Source organism: Rattus norvegicus, chromosome 10 (assembly GCF_036323735.1).
Source record: "Rattus norvegicus strain BN/NHsdMcwi chromosome 10, GRCr8, whole genome shotgun sequence".
NCBI lineage: Eukaryota > Metazoa > Chordata > Mammalia > Rodentia > Muridae > Rattus > Rattus norvegicus.
This window is the reverse complement of record NC_086028.1, coordinates 23,410,297-23,432,204: the sequence shown is the minus strand read 5'-3', so window position 1 is coordinate 23,432,204 and position 21,908 is coordinate 23,410,297. Positions and strand designations below refer to the sequence as shown.

The 21,908-nt window shown below is 37.4% G+C and overlaps 1 long non-coding RNA gene and 1 pseudogene across 1 annotated transcript; one reads left to right on the top strand and one right to left on the bottom strand.

The window, feature by feature from the left end:
• Positions 1-21,908, top strand: part of LOC108352072 (uncharacterized) — a 2,585,468-nt pseudogene that overhangs the window by 1,152,648 nt on the left and 1,410,912 nt on the right.
• LOC134480664 (uncharacterized) lies at positions 10,074-13,277 on the bottom strand. Its single transcript, XR_010055317.1, has 2 exons — positions 13,091-13,277; positions 10,074-10,346 (listed from the first exon to the last, which is right to left on the bottom strand). It is a non-coding gene; the product is annotated as an uncharacterized LOC134480664 (long non-coding RNA).

Below are 21,908 nucleotides of genomic sequence, written 5' to 3'. Positions count from 1 at the left end.
CTCAAGAATGACAAAGTCCAAATGCTTCAGTCCTTCTTAGAAGGGGGAACAAAAATATTTATAGGAGGAGATAGGGAGACAAAGTTTAGAGCAGAGCCTGAAGAAATGGCTATTCAGAATTTTCCCCACCTGAGCATCCACTTCATCAAACCAGATACGCTCAAGCTAATAGAGGGAAAAGTACTGAAAAGCATCAGACATATGGGCACTGGGGAAAATTTCCTGAACAGAACACCAATGGCTGTATATGTATATTCAGCCACCAAACCCAGACAATATTGCTGATGCCAACAAGTGCATGCTGACAGGAATCTGATCTAGCTGTCTTCTGAGAGGCTCTGCCAGAGCATGACAAATACAGAGGCAAACACTAGCAGCAAACCATTGAACTGAGAATGGGGGTCCCAGTTGGTGGAGTTATAGAAAGGATTGAAGGAGCTGAAGGGGTTTACAACCCCATAAGAACAACAATACCAACCAACCAGAAATCCCAGGATCTAAACTACCATCCAAAACACATACATGGACAGACCCATGACTCCAGCTGTACATTTAGCAGAGGCTAACCTTGTTGGGCACCAATGGGAGAAGAAGTCCTGCCAAGGCCCGACCCCCACCCCCTACCCCCAGTGCAGGGGAATGTCAGTGCTGGTAGGCAGGAAGGGATGCAGGATGGGAGGGGAACACCCTCATAGAAGGAGGAGTCGGGGATAGGAAAGGGGGTTTGTGAATGGGAAACCAGGAAAAGGGCTAACATTCGAAATGTAAATTTAAAAATATCCAATGAAAAATGTTTAAAAGAAAAGAAAAGAAAAAAATGGTGAACTAGAAGCAACCCAGGCAAACACCTTTGCTCTCTAACCTGAATTCTTTAGGGTTCTTTTACAAACAATATTTGAAAAATAAGTTCAGGAAGTAGTATCTAAACCATTTTTTTTTGTTTTTGCCAGGATGACATAAATCATGGCACATAACACTGTAAACACTATAGATCACAGGAAGAGAGGAATTTGTTTAAATGCACATATATTTTAACATTTTCCATATTTAATATTTAAACGACAAGCGGATCCTTATGAATATGGAAATATGGAGTGCTGTTTATATCACAGCCATTGTAAAATATTTGTAAATGGAATGGAGTAAATAATGCCTACTCATGACTACATTGTGCTGGCTTTATTTTCTGTTTAAAAATGCATTCTCCATTATAAAACAGGGCTTAACTGTTAGGGTTTTAAGGTGAATCTAAAAGATGTCAGTGGTAGTTATTGTTAAATATTTAAGAGCCCACTGGTAAGGACAAATCATTTTCTTAATCTATTTCACTAATAGAAATTATTTATAAGTTCATCATTAATTATTTATACTTTCCTGGTATTATGTTTGTATTAATAATTTAAATCTATATAATTATCTATTAAATCATCTAAATATGACTTAACTTCATTTGTCTTTTGTAACACAAATAGCAAGTTGATCATTAACCATAGTCATATAAAATAAGGTGTGCCACTATAACCAATGTCTGTGGAAAAAGAATGGTAACAGTAGGCTGCATATTGATAATTTCAGTCAATATTTGCGTGACATAGTGAAGATTCTTTGGGAAATCTCAGGAATTTCTACTCCATGAGTCTTTTGTCCACTACTATTTCAGAGTCTGGAGGTCTCTGCCACATAGAAAGTTTTTTTTCCTCCCATTTGCGAATTAATTAAATGCCCTCAGAGTCAAAAGGCAATGTATGCAGCAGGTAAAGACTGATCTTGTTTTCTGGGGCAGCATTCAGCTTCTTAGCTGAGAGCACGATTTACTGCTGGACAACATACTTCTCATGGCAGCTTTTGCCTTCCTCTCTTGCTGATGTTACGAAGTACTTTTCAAGTGACAGTTTTCATGTTAAATCTGGATTTGTAGCCAGAAATAAGTTATGTTACAACTATCACCTGATCCATAATGGGGGTAGGAGTATCCTGTATGCATGTCTATTAAAAAGCTCACAGCTACAGAGAGAAAATTGATTTCTGAGGACACTTCCCAGTGTCCCAAACTACTACTTGATTTTTTTCTGAAATAAAGAAACATTTACATGTCATTTGATAGTATGACAAATGATCCAAAAATCTGTGAGAGTGTAAATTCACCCAGGCTAACAATCTCTGGGTTCTAATCCATTTCTACTGCAATCCTGTTTCTAGTCTGTTACTGACCTGAGTCTATTCAAATTCTATGTCTTTACGCCTTAATCTCACTACTTTAGTGCAATTGCATTTGGAAACAGGCCGTTTACAGAAATAGTCAAGGTCATAAGGTACTCGCACAATGTAAGGCTACTTACTGACCTTTATAAGGAGGTTAGAACAGAAAAATCATACAGGAAGAAAGACCCAAGGAGAAGGTAGCCATGAACAGGTCAAGAAGATAGATCTGAAGGAGGCAATCCTATGGCCAGTTTGTTCTCAGAATTCTGGCTATACATCTATGAGAAAACCAATTTGCATTGTTGGAGGTACATTTTGTGAGGTACTTGGTAATGGACAGACCTTATTATTGTAAAAGTCTTCATCTCAAAACCCAACTGTTCATCCATTCCAGGATTCTAACTTCCATATTTAAAGCAAGACCTGAAGATGGTTACTGTTTGTACTCTAAAAACACACTCGTTCTCAGCTAGAAGTGTTCATGGTATTTACTTCTGAGCAACAACATTTGAAATGACCTGACAAATACAGAGGCAGATGCTCATAGCCAACCACTGGACTGATCATGGGGTACCCAATGGTAGAGTTAGAGAAAGGACTGAAGGAACTGGAGGGGTTTGCAACCCCATAGGAAGAACAACAATATCAACCAGTCAGACACCCACGAGCTCCCAGGGAGGAACTACCAACCAAAGAGTACACATGAAGGGACCCATGACTCCAGCTGCATATGTAGCAGAGATGGCCTTATCTGGCATCAATAGGAGGAGGGGGCCCTTGATCCTGTGAAGGCTTGACTGTGTAGAGGAATGCCAGGGCAGTAAGTTGGGAGTGGGTGGGTGGGAGAGGGGGCACCCTCATAGAAGCAGGTGAAGGTGGATGGGTTAGGGTGCTGCAGAGGGGAAACTGGGAAAGGGAATAGCATTTGAAATGTAAATAAATGAAATATCCAGTTAAAAAAAAGAGAAAGAAATCACTGGTTTAAAGGAAAGGAACTTAGGCAAATAATCTTCCTAAATGTTTCATTAACAAATATTTACCATGCTTTCTTGACATCCTGGATACCAGTGGGCATTTCAACTGATCTTAAAATTAAACCACCCTGTATAATTCTATAATAGGACTTTAACATTGCCACACACTGGGAATCTCAGTGGAAAATTGTAAGAAGACTATTATTTTCAGTAGTCTAAAAAAATTAAGTTGATATGAGATACCTGAATATATTTTCCTGTATGATCTACCTAATTCCATAAACAAATCTATCGAATACTCCCAAGTAATGTAGTTTTATTAAATTATGTTCTGTGTATGTGCCTGTGGTTGCCTGAAAATCTTGACCTTCTTGCTTCTACAACCTGGAATTAATTGTACTTAGTATGCAGGACTATTTACGGATTACCGTTAAACAATGTTAGGTTACAAACATGGGGAAAAAATTAACTGCTTCCATAGCAAGTTGACCCAAGGGGACACTTTAGGACAATAAAAGCTATAGTGCTTAAGAAATGGAGCCTATGACAACATGTATATCTTGTTAATTTGAGGATCGTGTAGGAAATGAAACATAATCTCCGAGGTGAACCCGTGCCTGTGCTAGGGTACTTAACCCTAAATATGAATCCAGCATAAATTACAGGATTGTTATTAGCTGGTATTTAACTTCCCTGCACTGTGACACTTACTATATTGGAGAATATTTTTTAATCTGCTCCCGGGTGATTAAAATGTTCTTTTGTTTCATATTTAATATTGTAAAATCATATGCATCGGGAACCCAGCAACATATCAATTATTTAGTCATTAAATTGTGGGGGAGAAGTCATTATGGTAATAATTAGGACTAGGTCCAACAAGTGGAAAAGGGAGTTCTGTAAATTGCAGCGAAGAGCAATAGAAACATGAAATTGTCCATTTCAGGGGGAAAAAAGTTTTATTAACAATTTTCTGAATGAGATCGTAATTCAGAATTCACAGCCTCAGAAAATATGCTTCGCGTTGGACCATTTGAAAAATCAGGCCATTTTATCAATAAAAAGTTCTACAAAGACTCATGGGAATTCTGAATAATTGGTTCCTGCCTGAAATTTAGTTAATATGATTGGATGATTAAGGAGAGTCCTCTTCTGTAGAAGACGCAGATATCTCTAAGAACGAGATGTATCAATCTTTCAGGTTTTCTAAATCAAATACTATGACAGGAAGTTAGCCGCTGAAGAACTGGCTTTATTAGTACACACGATCTAGCACGGAGGTGATTCAATGAGAGCTCCCTATTTCTAACAGAACAGCGTGTGAGTTATGAATTTAAAATTCCAATGAATTTTTCTAGCTTTCACCAAGGCTGTTCATTTATCTTGGGTTTGTTTCTTTATGTTTTCCATTTTGGTTGTGTTTCCTTTTCTAGTAGAATTAATCTTACCTAATCGCTATGTAAACTGAATGGCAACAGTTTGTTTATTGTATGTCTAATGAAAATGATAGCACTTTACCTTCAGTGTTCTGGGACAGTGAGACAGGAAGTAATGTTATCGTCATTCTTTCTACATACATGTATGTATACTATGAAATATTATATACCTATACTCATTATTTCCTCCAATACTTCTTATACTCCGAATTGCAAACCACTCCCAGCACATGTACTTTTTCACACCCCTGTAAGTTCAGTCAGTGTTGCCTGTGTGTGCATAGGTATAAAGCTGCCTACTAGAAATGAAGAAACTACCAGTGAACTTATCTTCAATAAGAAAGTGATATTCCCTTCCAAAACAGCTATCAACTGCCGCTAACTTCTTATTAAGTAATGGATCATAAAGATCATATATACCCATAGTGATACCAGGATCGTGGTCAGCTTGATCTTGTATAGATTTTATTCAAATAACTGTACGTCATATAGGTCATGTAACTGTAGCTCATTTAGGTTATGACTTGATAGCCGTGTTGCCCCATTCCTTGGTTCTCACATTCTTCATTCCTCCTCTCCTTCTACCACTTCATCATTGCTATTCTTGCTTTCTCTCACCTCTTATGACATGACTGTTATAACAATCATTGTTTCATATGAACGACATAGCACTGGGGCAATCAAGCCTTGGGTGCCATTTATTTCCTTTAAAAGTTTAAAACGTAAAGCTTTAATGGCTGCAGAATTTATTATCAGGTGTTCTAAAATATAAACGAGTTTCTGCTCCTTACAATTTCACTAGAGTGATTGTTTTATTTTTATTGTTTGCCTGTTTGCTTTTCTGGAAAATGGGTTATTTATTTGGGTGAGCAATTGCATGTATTAGTTGGTCATCAGATTCAGTGAAAATGTTGCCCTATGGATTACTTTGAGCAAGTTGTACTTGGGGCCCTCACCATCACCACCTCTAAGTCTGTGTGACTGCTGCACATCAGTGTGTGCCTACTCAGGCCCCGTCGAGTGCCTGCCTCTAGTTCTACTCTGTGGCAGGTACCTAGAGACCCAATTATGAACTCAGTGCATCACACACGGTATTTGATAGCCGTTTGTTTCCTAAAAATTATCATTCTGAATATTATCACCATTTCGGTGAAATTGAGTAATGCTCTTTAACTATCCTGCATAGGTGACCAATGAGAATTTGAGGTAGATAATTTACATGGACATTAAAGTGGTTAATTTATATTGTCACTAATTCTTTTTTTAACTTTAAAACTTTTATTGGATTTTTAAATTTACATTTTAATTGTTATCCCTTTTCCTGGTTTCCCCTCTAGAAACCCGCTATCCCATCCCCCCTGCTTCTATGAGGGTGCTCCCTCACCCACCCACCCACTCCCTCCTAATTCTTACATGAACAGATGATAAACATGTGACTTGTTCCTATAGTTTGGATTCAAACATACAATTATCAGCCTCACGCTATGCTCATCAAGACTTTTTTTCACAAAACTAGATGGTTGTCATATGTATACAAAGAAAGGTACCTACTTCCCATGCTTTTGGGAAGTCTGCTGACAAGGTCAACCTGTAGTGGTGTGACACTCAGGAAGGTATGAATGGACATCGACTCAATCCAATATCAAGCCTACGGCAGGCCACAGTAAGGATAGCAAAGTGCAACACTGCAGACCCCTGAATTAAATGTCTTATTACATGGATATCGGTGAGGGGTCATTTACAAGAGCAGAAGTAAGTTAAAGACAGCTACATCGTCAAAAGCCCCCAGCGTGGATGGCATTTCACAAAAGCCAGAAACCTGGAGCACAGAGCACATCTCATGGGCAGCTTAGTAGGCTGTAGAATAATCTTTCTGGAAAGCACAGTTGGTTTGGTCTTCTAGGTCACTTAGCTGGTCTCCATGTCTACCATTTGCTTTAGTCGTTCTATGCTTTCCCCCAGCCAAGGCCCTTGTCTGTGTGTTTCTTAGCTGCCCTTACTTTGTATCTATAATTAGGGGCGGATTGACCTAGTCAATCTGATCAGGTACAGGGACTCCATGAAACCATTGGATTGTTTTTTCTTACTTCCAGAACTTGAGAAGCTTCTCTGAAGGTTCACCTCCCGTATTCCACCCTGTGTTTTAACAAGCTTCTGCCAAAATGGAAGGTTTTAATCCCAGAGGAGATTAGAACACAGCACAGCTGCTCCATACATTTCCCACTTGAGGATTAAAGACTTACACATTCATTTTATGCTAAGTGAGTTAGAACCATTTTGGAGAATCAGGGTGAGATGTTTTCTTTTTCTTAACTTGTCAGTTACTTTGATATTTGAACTGGCTGGGAGGAAGATTGGTAAATCAAATGTATCCGTTTTGCTTGTTAAAGAAAATATTACCAAGGACTAGAAGGCTTGTAAAGAGTTAAGGCACATCCTATTGTGCAGGTCTGTAGGTCACAAGTCACTCTGTGGGCTAAATGACCCCTGCTTACAATTTCATCCCAACACAGCCAATGTGCTGATCGAAGTTGAATTTTCACCTGGGACTCAGAAGTCCTTTGCAGTCTCATTGGTTGTTGGCAGGACTAATTTCCTTTCAACTGCATCAGTGACAACCCTGCTTGTTCACTAGTTGTTCTCAGCTGCTGGGGACAGCCCAGCATTCCACACTCTGTGTGCTTTTCTAGAGTGCTGTGCCTTTGAAGCCTGCACGGTATCCTTCATAGGACTCCGTGTATCTTGACACCTTTCTGATAAGTCACTTCCTTATTCCTGTTTTTAAAAGTTCATCTTCAGATGTGAAGCCACTCATGATTATAACAAGTGAATTCCACCATGCATGAGCACGAAGAGGCATAGATCTTGTAGGGTACACACAGAGTGAGAAGGCGAAAAGTAATGGTGTTAAACACATCTTTAGCAATTGTGAATGCTTTCTTTCTGGCAGGCATAAAATGGAAGAGTGTATGTGTTTCCTTGCCATGGTAATCTGTCTCACTGATTTGATAATCTAGAGCATTCTGTTTTATCAATTAATTTATACAACTATTTGTAAAAATCACAGTGCCAATTTTTTAAGAATATTTTATATTTTACAATAAATATTTTCATACCCGGATGGCCACAAAATCCAGCTCTTTATTTTTATCATTAATCTGTAAATTTTACTAGATTAGGCACACACATTTAGCATAGCAATATTCATCATAAACTGGTTTAAAATAAATAGGTTTCTAATAATTTAATCATATTTAAGACACAGAATAATGACTATTGATTTTTATTATATTAATGGCTATACTTACCCTGCCACAAAATATTTATAATGCTGTAATTGATATGACTTTTAGTGTGGCTAATACATAAGTCTTACAATTATATTGCTGTAAACATAATTTATCAATAAGAGTAATGCTATCCAAGTACATCCTAAATCTTAACTCCATAAAACAATCCTGATTTCTAAACAGTAATTGGCAACTAATACCGTTTTCAAAGGGCTTTGGGCAACTAAAATATCTATAGTTTTTCCATACATATACTTAGAATCAAGGTTAATAAATTTCCTATTATTTATTTCTTCTGTTGTCTTCAGGATTGTTCTAGATGAGTTTGTAAGTCACTGGAACTATGCCTAGGAAAGTCATGATTTGTACTACTTCTAGCTTTTTGCCTTCTTTGACAGTTGGTATTTTAGGACTTCTCAGGTGTGCATCTACCATGTAAGTATCTAGAGCGGCCATTTCTGACAATCAATGTTTTCTGTTTGGTTTTGCTATGCTATATTTTTGGATTGAGTGCTATTTTATTCGTGTACTAAAAGGAGAAAAAATAGTAGTACTACTGAAAAAAAAACACACTCAAACTCTCCACCGTTATGAGCCTCTGAAAGTTCATATTTATGCTTTCACAATTGAATGTCTTTTTTATGCACTCACCTAGTATCCAAAACTTTTTTAAAAAAGGAAATCCATGACAGTGTTAGAACTAAACAAATCGTTTAGCTTCATATCCTCTTTCATAACTTGTGTCCCCTACCTGCATTCAGCCCTTCCACATTCCCTATCATTGAGCATTTCTTGTTTCCTTTGCTATGTTATATTGTACCCACGGGTCTATATGGAGTTTTAATACAAGGAAATGCCTAAAGAGTTACAACTACAAATGCGTGCCATTTATTCTTGTTGTAATACAATCTGTTAATAATACAATTGACTTTTTGAGTTAATGATTTTGTCAGTCGAGTTACAGGCTTCAAGTTCTAAAATAGATGTATGGGGCATGAAACTGATATATGCATGATATATATTTATTTTGGAATAGGAAAGAGATATGGGTAGAATTAGTTCAAGCGCCACGTGAAATGTATAGCTGTCAGCATGAGTGTATTGCATGTACATTGGAAATAATGAAGATAAATCGTCAATGATGAGGTTTCAGAAATGAAAGAAAAACCCGTAAATTAAATAAATGGTTTTTTTTAGCAAGGCATGGAAACAAACTGCTAGCCAAGTTGGGAAATACATATATAACTGGGAATTTAAGGCAACGGATGATTCCAACAGATAAAAATGGAATTGGTGAGAAAAATGTCGGAACTGTCCATTGACCCAGATTTATGTAGTGAGGGTTCATTAACTTCAAACAAGGGGGATTCATACTCAATTTAATAAGGCATCACAGAGCGATCCTGTCCATTTTCCGTGTGTTTCTCAAGGTGAACACAGCGGGAGAATGAAATTACTTCATTTGCTGGAATTACAGCTTCTTTTGTATAAAACTTTAATCATTTTATATATGACAACCTTATGCTTAATGTTTTTAGAATACTCTTCATAAAACATTATTTAGCAAAATCATCCTCTCCCACTGAGCACATTGCTACTTTCAATGGCTATGCTAATCTAGTTTGAATATATGCGGCATTTAATCTTAATTATGATGCCAAAGTCTATACAGTGTTAATTATTCATTACACATGCTCCCTCCACTTTATTGTAACTCCTAATTTGCTTAACAAAATGTAGCTTTTAATTATAACTATGAGATGGTTGGGGCAAGGTAGTATTCCAAGTGTTCACATATGTACAAGTGTGCCTGTGTGGTTCTTATTGCAGTGGAAAGACACTGGGGGTTTTGAGGAACTGATGTCAAGTGTTTTTAATTTAAAAAGAAATAACCTTTAGTAGTTCCACTTTCCTTCTTACTTAACTATTTCTCCGTTATAATTTGACATGGAAACTAGGGAGGTATGGGCCGTCATCATTTCAAAAATGAAATGACTGCATTTGGTCCCTAGATATTACAGATGCTGTCATTTGCACATTGGACCATCTGAAACACAAACAAACACACACACACACACACACAACACACACACACACACACACACACACACACACACACATCGAAGTTACACTAGCCATTTATGCTTTTCTTATAGAGAACACCACCTGAATTATTGTGGCTCAGTCAATGTTTTTTAATCATGAAGTATTTTTTAAATGTATACAAAATAGCATTTTTTTTAACAAAAGTTGTACAAAAATTTAATAGTTGGCTTCCCAAAGCAAGAAGACACCAGTGGACATGTCAAATGAGCAGGGGAAAGCCCATGAGGCCTCATCACTATACAAAGCATCATATGAAACACTAAACACCTGGAAACGAGTGGGTTGATCCTCTCCAGGGAAGAACACAGTGACTGGTCATCAGGTGCCAAAAGTCAGTCCTAAAATCAGAAATGTAAACATCATTTTACTAGTGAAACAGTTTATATGTGGGAATATGTGTGTAGACACATGTACACACATGCATACAATTGCAGTTAGTTTAAAAAAGCCATCAATTTGAAGGAAAATGGGAAAGGTTATGTGAGTGTGTTTGGAGGTAATAAAAACTTTTGTAATTATAATCTCAAAAAAGTTAATGCTCACTATATCCCATTTTTACTCCTTTAGGTTAGTACTAGCATTTAATATTTATTTTACATTTAGAAGTTTGCTACTATTTGTCAGTTTATATTCTAAGAGCTCTTGAAACCTGATCTTTTCCCTTGAATATATCATTTTGAGATATACATAAATAGAAATTACTAAATATTTTCTCGTAGAGTGTCTGTCATGCAAGTTTGGAACTCTAGGAATGCAGCTGAGAATCACTAAAATATGTTTGAGTAGAGTGTTCACCAAAGACATAAATTATGACTGTTCTAGTTACATTAAATACAAATTTAAAAAATCATTATAGAAACAACCTAAAACATATGAAATTACCACGATCCTTAGAACACATGCACATTTCACATTATGGTTATGAAATAAAAATTGTAACTGCATTTAAAAAGCTGTTTCCAAATGCATGCTAATACATTTCCTAAAGGCATTAATTAAAATTAGATTGTTAGATAAATAGCGATACAAAGTTCCTAGTAGTACTGACTTTATTTCATTCGTGGTAAAAGCAACATAAATTAAATAAGAAAACAGCTTTCCCTCTGATTACCAGTGAAGCTAAACATAACATCTATGTTTTATATCTAGTCTTACTGTGTACTCTTACTCATTGACTGATACATTAATACAATAGTTTTTAAAACCCAATTCCTAACATTGTTACAATTATTTATGGGCTGTCAGGCAGACCTCACTGCTGACCTAAGAATACTTATGATCATCCTTGCTTTATGACATGATATCCCTTTTCTTTATTGTACTTAGTGACATCTGAGATTTTGTCATATGTTTGTTCCGAAAGTTCTCTACTTCCCACAGTCATAACTTCACCCATGGGATTCCACTATTCTCCCCGTCGTCAGACCTCAGTTCCAAATGTGCTATTTGCCTCAAACTCATCTTCTCAGAGACTAATTCTCTTGGGTCTCCATATGATAGGCTCATGGGTAAAACCTTCATTTGATTAATTTGTTTAAAATAACAGTTTGGTTAGTATAAGCAACTACAAGCATGAATATCGATTGGTGGGAGTGGGGAGTGTGGGGATATCCTCTTGGAGGCAGTGGAAAAGGAACGAGCTGAGGAACAGTTGGAGGGTGAACTGGGAGCGGGATAATGGCTGGACTGTAAACAAAGATTAAAGAATAAATAAAACCTCTAATCGTGAAATATTTTCATATAAGGAGAGATAGAAGTTAAATATTAAGTAATATTAATTAAATAACAATCTGCATATTCTTATTTTAAGAGTTTTATTTCAGTCCATTAGGCTTACCTATTCTGATACTAAAGTAAATGAGATATGATATGTACAGTTATATCCAATTCTATATGTTCAAGTTGTTCATTTAAACATCGACTCTTATGCTAATGTACTCATGAACTCTAGGGGTTCATGCAGTCACATTGTTCTTAAGTTTGGCAGTACATATATATTTACATTTATATATGTGTGTATATGTGTATATATGTATGCATATGTGTGTATATATGCATATATATTTATATACATATATATGTGTATGTGCATGTGTATATGTGTCTATATATATTTCTGTGTATATATTATACATATATATGTTTGTGTATAGTGCATATGTGAATTTTACAAACACTAAAATGTATATATTATATATAAGTATATATACTAAAATATATATAATAGGTATATTATACATAGCAATATATAATATATATAGCACATATTTATGTTATATACGTATATATAATACATATATAGAGTGCATATATATAATATATGTAGCACACATGTATATATAGCACATATTTATGCTATATACATATATGCATATATATTTACTATATGTGTACATATATAGCATATACATATATATTATATTATTAGCTACCAATATTCACATGCATATGTATACACTAGTCCAATCACTATACAATGAAACATTTCAATATATGCATAAGTGCTGTAAATAAGAAGAAAATTGATCTTTCTGTGCTTAATTTTATTAATACTCTCTACAGAAACTATGAAGCCACTTTTCAGGAACCTTCTTATTTCAGACATTGTAAAATGTACATGAACCTTATATAAGATGGCCCTTTTAGTTCAGCAACTACTAAGGGTTGTCCTATTGAAGAAAACTTACATGTCAGAAGGTTTGGAAGTCAAAGTTAGTACGTTCCTTCCGCCTTCACATTTCTTACTAAGGAATTATGGCCAGTGGTTTAAGAACCTTTATCAAATGGTTCACATAACGGTTCTCTTGCAAACAACGAATATAAAAGGAAATGACAGCTAAATATGAAAGGCTTCATCCGAACTGTCTTTTATGTAGATTCAAATTCCCTAAATAATTACAAAGCTCTGATTTAAGCTTTTCCCCCCTTACAAATCACATAAGCCTATCTTCATTGAGAAACTGGGAACTCTGGAAGCAAAGCAGAAGGGATCCATCTTCCCTCATTCCCCTTACCTTCTTCACTTGCACTCAGCCTCATCATAAGAAAAACAAAAACCAAACACAGCTTATTCACCCCTTACCGTAGGCGAGTCCATTGTTCCAATGCACGGGTTTCTCTCCCTCGTTCATGACTCTTTAGGTTCCTCTCTTGTACTTTCTCTCTGCCCGATCCCAAATCACTAAAGTGGAAGCGAAACAGGATACCTAACTAATCTTGAGACTTCCACTCACTTAGTGCTGAGTACTTTAAGCTAAGTTTTTTTGATTGAACTTTTACACCCAGGGGAATTCCCAAAGACTAAGGATCTCCATGGAGCTTTAGGAAACATTAGCCAGTGACCCCCTGCCCCACTCTTTGAAATGAAAAGCTTTAGCCAGACTGTAATTCTATTCACTATTTAACCAGCACCCTGAGAGGCTTCTGATGTTTGCCTCCCAAGTAGTTCTGTCTTAAGAGCTACAACACCATCATTGCTACTCCTACCCCTCCCACCCACCAGCCCTCCACCCCTTGCCCCATCTCTTTCCAGTCCTCACTTATGTCTGTTTAAACATCACCACCCATGATTCCTTGTGCTGTCTGCTGTTTATAGATGGGCAGGAGTCTTACAACACCTCTTCTATCTGCTTCTCTCTTTTTTACTCCAGGTGATCTAGAGCAGAGGTTCTCAACCTATAGGTTGTAACCCCTTTCACAGGGTTTGCCTAAGACCTTCTGAAACCACAAATATTTCCATTACTATTCAGAATAGTAGAAAATTTGCAGTTGTGAACTGACAACAAGCTGATTTTATTTTCAGGGCTTCACCACAACATGAGGAACTTTATTAAAGGGTCGCAGCATTAGGAAGGTCAAGAAACACTGCTCTAGACAATTTTGTTGCAAGGTTTGCAAAACTTTGAAACAGCTTGGCTTGTTTTGCAACATTTCAAGAGGGAAGCAGGAACACTGTGTTCATTCAGTCCCGTTTAGATTTATTCTTTCCTCATGCCTTCCTCACTGTGACTTTTAGTTGTCACCTTAAATGGACAGAAATTGACCTAGAGCCTCTCATTATGAGAAAAGGCCCCCATGTGCTGTTGTTTCTCTCCCACATAATCCTGCTCCTTAAATAATGCTACCTTCTGCTTGCCCAGCACTTAGCAGATTGTGGTTGCTGGGTGGTAACTGTTATATACTCAGGTTTAAAGCAAAAAGCCCAAGAAAAAGAAGAAAAATAAACTTGTAAGGAGTTCATGATTGCTTCTAAATGGTAATCTTTACACAACTGGGAGAAATCCATGTTTAGAGATATAATTCATTCGTCCAACATAGGCATGTTTACTATTCATGCCCTGCTGGACAATGGCCCTGCAGAGACATTAAGGCAGGGAGTCCCTGTTCTAAACAGTTTTCATTCTATTAAAGGAGCAATCAATAAGAAAAATAGTAGTATTCCTCTTGTGTCTGTACTGGGCAAGATTGCCTTTCAAAGAGTAGTCCATTGGAATATGCGCTTCATATTTAAAATGGAAAATGCTGAGAACTTTGGTCCATCCGGTGTACTGGATGTATTAGGGAAATTGTTTTGCATTTTACACATGGATATGCAGAAGCACAATATATTGCAATGCTCTGTGCTAGAAAATACTTTCGTGGTATTTTGGTAGTGATAGTTGTATAGGTGGGGATGTGCGATTTAATGTTTGACACTGTAGTTCTGGTTCCATGGGGAGCATTACTTGAATAAGCCTCGATTTCCTCACCCATATAATGAGTCATGGTGCTCCTGAACGGAAGCTGTTCAATGAAGAAAGATAAGTCTTTCTCTCATCTTCAGGAAACAGCAATGGCATAGAATTAATGGTGTTAAGCAGGAGAGAAGGTAGGCATAGAAGTAATTATTAGCAATATAGTTTCCGAGGGTGTTTCTATGTGACAGTGTTCCTTTTATCCCCCAACTCCTTCTAAATGTAGGGACAGATAAATGAGAAATGTAAGCACAAGCACTTTGTATAAAAGCAATGTTTTCTTTCTTTATTCTATTATTATCCAAGATGTGAGAAATAAAACCTAATTCTGCAGTCTTTCTGGAAGCAGAATTTCTAGTTTACTCCATAGTAGGAATTCCTGGTTAAAGGTATTTTGCAAAGACTTACCTAATTTACTTAACTTGGATTTGAATGATACCAGGAATTAACCTAAGAAATTTCATCTCCTAGTTTGGTAGCTACAGGCAAAATTCAGACCATACCTGCTAGATGGGGCTGTCATCAGATGCTACTAGGAGCAGAAGTGAGGAGAATATGCCCTGTTATTTACAAAGCATTAACAGTGATCTATTTGCTGCATTCAACTCATGTGCACACTTCTCTCCATACCCATAGGGTTCCATAAGCCTTGCTGAAGGTCAGGGCAGCCTCAGATGTTATTTGTAAAACGATGTTAGAAAACTCCTCAGGGTTAGTAATTTCTCACCCAAGCCTGATAAAGTCCCATTCAGATGGTTTAAGGGAAATTTTAATTTAAATCTTTTTTCTTTTCTTTCATTGGTTAGTTTATTTATTTACATTTCAAATGTTATCCCCTTTCCCAGTTTCCCCTCTGAAATCCAATCCCTCCCGTCCCTGCTTCTATGAGGGTGCTCACCCACCCACACCCACCCTCCCATTCCCTCCTGCCTGCCTGATATGGCATTACCCTACACTGGGGCATCAAGCCTTCACAGGACCAAGGGCTCTCTTCCTAGTGATACCCAACAAGGCCATCCTCTGCTACATATGCAGCTGGAGCCATGGGTCACTTCAGGTATATTCTTTGGTTAGTGGTTTAGTCCCTGAAAGCTCTAGGGTGCCCGGTTGGTTGATATTGTTGTTCTTCCTATGGGGTTGTGAACCCCTTCAGCTCCTTCGATCCTTTCTCTAACTTCAACATTGGGGACCCCATTCTCAGTACAATGGTTGACTGTGAGCATGATCATTTGTATCTGTATTTGTCAGGCTCTGGCAGAGCCTCTCAGGAGACAGCTATATCAGGCTCCTCTCAGCATGCACTTCTTGGCATCCGCAATAGTGTCTTGGTTTGGTGTCTGTATATGGGATGGATCCCCAGGTGGGGCAGTCTCTGGATGGCCTTTCCTTCAGTCTCTGATCCACATTTTTTCTCTATATTTCCTCCTCTGAGTATTTTCTTCTCCCTTCTAAGAACGACCGAAGCATCCACACTTTGGTCTTCCTTCTTCTTGAGCTTCATGTGATCTGTAAATTGCATCTTGGGTATTCCGAGCTTTTGGGCTAATCTTTAACACACACTATAGCTTTAGATATTTCAGCCCATGTACCTTACATCCGAGGACCCCATAATTGATTTTGGGTAACTTGCTAAGTCAGTCATAGGACTGATTCACGTAGCTGTTAACCATTAGCAAAACCAGTTTATGACATCATTTTCTCCTATGATTATAAGAACTATATGATATTTGTTAAGTCTTTAGCAAATAGGATAATAAACATTTTTCTAATGCCAAACAGGTTCCTACTACATTCAATTAAAAAATATATAGGAACTAAGTATATAATATATAAACACCAAATATATATATTGTATATAAGTGTATAATGCTTAGTTCACCAAAATACTTTGAGGCAAGTTTATAAAAGAATGGATCTTTATTGTTAACTAATAGATAAGACCCCTTGTTCTACCCTCTCCTTCTCTGGGTAAGGAACATTACTTTTTGTGTTGAGTCTTACAGAAAATAGATGTTAAATACATCCAAGCAAAACAATTTAAGAAAATGTCCATGTTGGTTTTTAAGAAATGGGTAAGACTCTCTCTTTACCTAAAAATTGAAAGCACATATTAACAAAACTTTTTCAATTCTGTTTTAGTTTTGTAGGTGAGCCATGACCTTAGGAACTGGCCACTGTGAAGAACTGCAGGGTTCTGAGACCAATATAACTAGGTCCAGAAAGAGCAAAATTACTTAACAACCCCTCAGTGGCTTGCTAGGTGGTGATATGGTGGTTTTCTCTATATGGACTTAAGGTTTTCAAGACTCATTTGCCAATATTGGATACTGTACTAGATTAAAAACGCATGCGCTGTTCAATTGACATGCTGCTTACTATGGAAGGGACTGTGTGAAAATGTTGAAAGGGAGCCTGAAATAGAAAAGGACAGTTGTTCTACTCAGTGCTGTTTAGGGTTTAAGACAGAAGGTTACTGCTATACACTGACAGGATGGGAAGATTTCTATTAATAAATATGACTGTGCCTCAAGGGGCTGGAAGAAGGTTGAAGCAAGCTGAGAAGGGAAAACAAAATGGAGCCTGATCCCCTTTACGATGTCCAAATTGAACCTAGAAGAAGCAAAGGGATCCATCCCAATACGCACGTGCATCTGTAAGAAATAGGGTCACGTGACTTTAAAATAAGACTTGTGGATACCTTTTTCACGTGCAGCACAGATGCTCAGAGAAAGGAGACTCCTGAAGGAGACTCCAGACACACCTACTAAAGGTTACTGCTACATGGAGCATGGGATAGAGAAATATGAGTGATATTTTGCATTTGAGAAATGATCAAATAATTGAAACTGGAAAGAAAGTCTCTTGGGAACTCTTGTGTTGAAATGGAAAAATTAAAGTGGTTTCTGTTTAATTTTGAGTTGGGAATAATGGCAAGCTTTTCGAAATGACTTATAAATATCTAATATGTTAGTTGTCTGTTTCTACTGTATAAAAGACTTACCTTTGTAAGAGTGTTTGTGTGGTGGTTTGAATATGCTTGGACCAGGGAGTGACATTGTCAGGAGGTATGGCCTTGCTAGAATAGATGTGGCCTTGTTGGGAAAAGTGTGTCACTGTAGGGGTGGGCTTTCAGACTCTCCTCCGAGTCACATGGGAATCAGTATTCTCCTAGGAGCCTTTTTAATGAGATGAAGAACTCCCAGCTTCTTCAGCATCAGGCCTGCTTGGAAGCTGCCATACTTCCTGCCATGATGATAATAGATTGAACCTCAGAACCAGTAACCAAGGCCCAATTAAATTTTGTCCTTTATAAGAGTTGCCTTGGTCATAGTGTTTGTTAACATCACTAAAACCCAAACTAAGACAGTTTGGAAATACAAGTAAATTATGATAATTCTAAATTTGAAGTCATTACTTTAAAAACCTCTGACCATTATCCTAAGCAACGTATTCAATATTATTAATGATATATCTGCCTGGATTCATGGTATTTGATCATGAAGCTCATATTTTATCTCTTCAAACAATTTAAATCATAACATATATATTATTAATTTTTGAATTAAAATGTAAATATGCTGTTCATAAGTAAGGAACTTTTTTGGTAATGGATCTGAATTCAATTTGTTTTAAAAAAAATCAATGGCTGTAGAATACATGCATTCTATGTTCATTTTAATTCTGGGATTTATATACATACAGTGTTAGTATCTCATTCACATCTTCTGCATAAATGAATAATAGTTCAAAATTATTGACACATTAGCAGTTGTGCCAAAGACATTCATGTCTTCAAATAAAAGACATATAACAATTACCTGTATCTGATTTTCATATTTTTGTTTTAAATTAGCTCTAGGCCGACATAAAGCAGACATCTTTAATTGCATATATCCACTCAGAGGAGCATAAGTTAGAATTCAAAGACTACAAAGAAGATCAATTGTTTAGAAATTGCAATATAACACAGAAGAGAACTTTAAATGAATCACATGCCTTTTTATAATGTGCTCTGACTATGGTTTGGATATGTAAGATTTGGCTAAGGGTTGGGAGTAAAATATTTCCCAAACTCTCATATTACCAGTTTTAAAAGTGAAAGGGAAACAGAGCTAAACAAAGAATTCTCAGTTGAGGAATCTTGAATGGCTGAAAAGCACCTAAAGAAATGTTCAACATTCTTAGCTACCAGGGAAATGCATATCAAAACAACCCTGAGATTGCACCTCAAACCAATCAGAATGGCTAAGATCAAAAATTGAGCCAACAGCAGATGTTGGTGAGGATTTAGAAAAAGAGGAATACTCCTCCATTGTTAGTGGGATTGCAAGTTAGTCCTTTGGAAAACAATCTGGTAGTTCCTCAGAAAACTGGAAATAGTTCTACTTTAAGACCCAGCTATACCTCTACTGGGCATGTATCCAAAAGATGCTCCAACATATAACAAGAAGACATACTCCACTATGTTCATAAGAGCATTTTTTAAAATAATAGGAAAAGGGAGACAACCCAAGTGGAAGAATGAGTAGAGAAAATATAGTATATTTACATACTGGAGTACTTCTCAGCTAATAAAAATGATGACTTAATCAACTTTGCAGGCAAAATATCCTGAGTGAGGTAACCCAGACACAAAGGACACACATAGTTTGTACTCACTGATAAGAGGATACTAGCCCAAAAGCTCAGAATACCCATGATACAACTCACAGATCACATGAAGCATAATAAGAAAGAAGACCAAAGTGTGGTTATTTCAATCCTACTTAGAAGGGGAACAAAATAATCACAGGAGATAGAAGGAGGGAGAAACCTGGGAGGGAGTGAGGAGAGGAGGGAAAGGGGGTTGGGGGGAAGGATAAGGTATGGGAAGAGGCAGGACAGAAGTCCAGAGGGTCAGGAGAAATATATAGCAATGGGGTGTGGGGAATAGGGGGGAACCACTTGACAGTCCTGGCACTTGGGAAGAGAAAGGTTCCCAGGACCCAACAGGGATGACATTAACCAACATACCCAACAGAGGGTAGATAGAACCTGAAGAGACCACCTCCAATAGATAGACATGGCCCCCAATTATGGGATTGGGCCACCCACTCAAATCAATGTTTTAACTCAGAATCATTCCTGCCTAAAGGAAATGCAGGAACAAAATATTGGGGCAGAGACAGAGGAAAGGCCATCCAGAGACCACCCCACCTTGGGATCACTCCATCTGCAGATAGCAAACCTCATCACTATTGCTGATGCCAAGAAGAGCTCCCAGACTGGGTCTAGTGTGGCTGTTCTCTGAAAGGCTCCGCCATCTGACGAATACATGTGCAGATACAAACAGCTACCCATTGGACTTAGCTCAGGACCACAGTGGAAGAGTTAAGGGAATGACAGAAAGAAAGGAAGGGGTTTGCAGTTCCATAGGAAGAACAGTGAAGTCAACTAACCGGACCCCATGGCTCCAAGTGCAAATGTAGCAGAGGACTGCCTTATCTGGCATCAATGGGAGAGGAGGCCCTAGGTCCTGTGGAGGCTTGTTGCCATAATGAAGGGGAATGCTAGATGGGTGAAGCAGGAGTTGGCATGTGGGTGGGGGTGCACCCTCTTAGAGAAAAGGGAGAGGGGGATGGAAATAGGGAGAGGGATGGAATGGGGTATTTCTGGAGGGGAGACCAGGAAAGGGGGCAATATTTAAACTATAAATATATAAAATAGCTGATTAATAATAATCATAATTATAATAATCATAACAATAATGTTAATCTCTGGTGGCTCATGCCTTAAATCCTAGCACTAGGTATGCAGACACAGGTGGATCTATGTGAATTCAAGGCTAACTAGGTTTACAAATCAATTCTAGGAGAGCTAGGCTATTACCCAGAAAAAGCCAGTCTTGAAAACCAAAGAGAAAAAATTAAAATATATATATTGTTGGTATCTATCCCATAATAGTCCTATGTGAAGGAGGAGAGCCTTAAATGAAATCATGAGAGGGCTGGTGGGAACAGTAATTCTTTTCTATTTCCTCGCAAGTATGAAATCTCAACAACAGAATCTTTCTCAGATTAACAGCTTAACACTGGTGTTGAATAGTGTTTGAAATATTGGAAATCTTGAATCATACATTTAATTCTTAATTTTAATAAAAGCATAATTAAATCATTTCACCCTTTTCCTTCTTCCTTCCTACCTGTCTTATGTCCCTCCTACTACCTCTCCAATTCACCACCTTTTTGTCATCATAATTTGCAAATATCTATACATGCAAAGTCATGTACAACCTGTTCCTTCTGCTTAGAGCTGCAATGTGTATCTTATAAAGATGAGCTTTAAATGTTATTTAGAAGTTTCATGAAGATAGATTGCTTTGTCTCTGAATGCCCCTGTAAGGTATTGAAAATTTGACCGTATGTGGACCAGGGGAAGGACTCAGCGTGTATAGGTGCTTGCCTTGAAAGCTAACTTGAGTTTAAATCCTAAAATTCACATAATCATAAAAGCAAAGAATGGTGTCACAGAGGCGTCCTCACCTCACATTTCCACATGTGTGTGCTGGAATATGTTCCCCACAAGCATCCATACATAGCATCTTTGCATACAAACACAATAATAATCAGTACGTAAGTATTGATTTTAACTGGTAAACAGTTAACAGATCAACAGTTACTCCCCATTTTAAAATCTAGACACTGTTCCTTTAGTATATTTTTTAAATACTTTGAAGGCAATTCTTTTGAGAATAGTCTTTTAATACGTAAAGATATAGTTGGAATGTAGATGAATGCTATAAATTTGGGGAATAAAAAGTATAGTACAAAAAATTAAGTGGGTGAATGAGAGAGAGAGAGACAGAGAGACAGAGAGAGAGACAGAGACACAGAGACAGAAAGAGAGACAGAGACAGAGACAGAAAGACAGAGAGAGACAGACAGAGAGAGAGAGAGACAGAGACAGAGACAGAGACAGAGAGAATTAAATTTGTTCCATCACTAATGAATCATGCAGAGGTTTTAAAGGAGCCTGGTTTGCCTTGTACCCTCTCCCCCAAACCTGATGGAGTACCAGGCTCTATAAGAAACAGAAACCGATCCTCAGAGTTTTAGGCATACAATTTTCTGTTGAGTTTTTCAGACTACAGTAAGTTAACACAGGATAGACACAGGAAAGGTTTAATAA